Genomic DNA, 2,290 nt, shown 5'->3' with positions numbered 1-2,290 from the left:
ATATCCGTGACATAGTTCAGGCTTCCAAACCTGTCCTGGTGGCCAGGGGCGTAGCTGTCGATCTGCTCCAGATGGCCAAGCGAGTTGGCCCACGGTACGAAGCCGCCGAACACGAAAATCTTTCCAGGGAGATAGGTTTCTCCTTGGGCAGTGTCGCTGTAGATGGTTGAAGGAGCCATCGAACCTTCAGTGGATGGCACAGTGGAACTCTCAATGAAAGCACCAATGTCGGTGTCAAAACTGGCGGATCTCGGGTAGGGGGTCCCGAACTGTGCGTCTAGGATCGATGGTAACAGGAGACAGGGGACACAATGTTTACCTAGGTTCGGGCCCTCTCTATGGAGGTAATACCCTATGTCTTGCTTGATTGATATTGATGAATATGGGTGTTACAAGAGTTGATCTACCACGAGATCATGATGGCTAAACCCTAAAAGCCTAGCCTATATGACTATGGTAATGAATCTATATGGCTAAAACCCTTAGTCCAGGACTCCCTCAGTCCGCACGCTTAACGTTTGGTGACGATCGGTATTGTGAGTTTATGTGTTTTGATGCACCGAAGATAGTTCAGAGTCCCGGATATGATCACCACTACAAAAAAAGACACATCCGTGACATTTTGGGCCGAACGAAAAAAAGTTGTCATACTTATGACACTTCTATGACGATAATTGTGACAAAACCCGGCATCATCATAGATGTGGTGGGGTCCTACATCTATGACAAAAAATCATGACAAAAAATTAGATTTTTGTCCTGGGTGGGCCGGAGACGCAGCTGCATGACATTCTTTGGGCCGTCCATGATGCAAAAACCCATGGTAGAAGCGAGGGTGAGGAAAATATCGGTGTGTTCCCGGTTATGGTGGGTGGTCGGGGCCGAGCGATGCGCGTTTCTCTCATACACGCACACGCGTGGGTGCGAGGCGTTGGGCTCAAACTGAACCCGAGCGATTGCACTGCAGGCTACGTGTTACTGAACCCGAGGGTGTTAACTGAACCCGATCGAGCGATTCCTTCGCTACTGCTGCTAACTGAAGCCGATCGATGCTGCCTCTGGATGAATAGTGAGCGTTGCTGGGGAGGTTTGGATGAACAGTTCCCGGTGGGGGTGGATGAACAGGACCCCGTGGTGTTGCCTCTGGATGAACAGTGAGCGTTGCTGGGGGGTTTGGATGAACAGTTCCCGATGGGGGTGGATGAACAGGACCCCGTGGTGTTGCCTCTGGATGAACAGTGAGCGTTGCTGGGGGTTTGGATGTGAAGGAAATATGCCCTAGAGATAATAATAAAGTTATTATTTATTTCCTTATATCATGATAAATGTTTATTATTCATGCTAGAATTGTATTAACCGGAAACATAATACATGTGTGAATACATAGACAAACAGAGTGTCACTAGTATGCCTCTACTTGACTAGCTCGTTGATCAAAGATGGTTATGTTTCCTAGCCATAGACATGAGTTGTCATTTGATTAACGGGATCACATCATTAGGAGAATGATGTGATTGACTTGACCCATTCCGTTAGCTTAGCACTTGATCGTTCAGTTTGTTGCTATTGCTTTCTTCATAACTTATACATGTTCCTATGACTATGAGATTATGCAACTCCCATTTATCGGAGGAACACTTTGTGTGCTACCAAAAGTCACAACGTAACTGGGTGATTATAAAGGTGCTCTACAGGTGTCTCCGAAGGTACTTGTTGGGTTGGCGTATTTCGAGATTAGGATTTGTCACTCCGATTGTCAAAGAGGTATCTCTGGGCCCTCTCGGTAATGCACATCACTCAAGCCTTGCAAGCATTGCAACTAATAAGTTAGTTGCGGGATGATGTATTACGGAATGAGTAAAGAGACTTGCCGGTAACGAGATTGAACTAGGTATTGAGATACCGACAATCGAATCTCGGGCAAGTAACATATCGATGACAAAGGGAACAACGTATGTTGTTATGCGGTCTGACCGATAAAGATCTTCGTAGAATATGTAGGAGCCAATATGAGCATCCAAGTTCCGCTATTGGTTATTGACCGGAGATGTGTCTCAGTCATGTCTACATAGTTCTCGAACCCGTAGGGTCCGCACGCTTAACGTTTGGTGACGATCGTAATTAGGGTTTTTGTGTTTTGATGTATCGAAGGTTGTTCGCAGTCCCGGATGTGACCACATACATGACAAGGAGTCTCGAAGTGGTCGAGACATAAAGATTGATATATTGGAAGCCTATATTTGGATATCGGAATCATTCCGGGTGAAATCGGGATTTTACCGGAGTACCG

This window comes from Triticum dicoccoides, chromosome 4A, assembly GCF_002162155.2.
Source record: "Triticum dicoccoides isolate Atlit2015 ecotype Zavitan chromosome 4A, WEW_v2.0, whole genome shotgun sequence".
NCBI lineage: Eukaryota > Viridiplantae > Streptophyta > Magnoliopsida > Poales > Poaceae > Triticum > Triticum dicoccoides.
The sequence above is the reverse complement of the archived record's forward strand: the minus strand, read 5'-3'. Positions refer to the sequence as shown.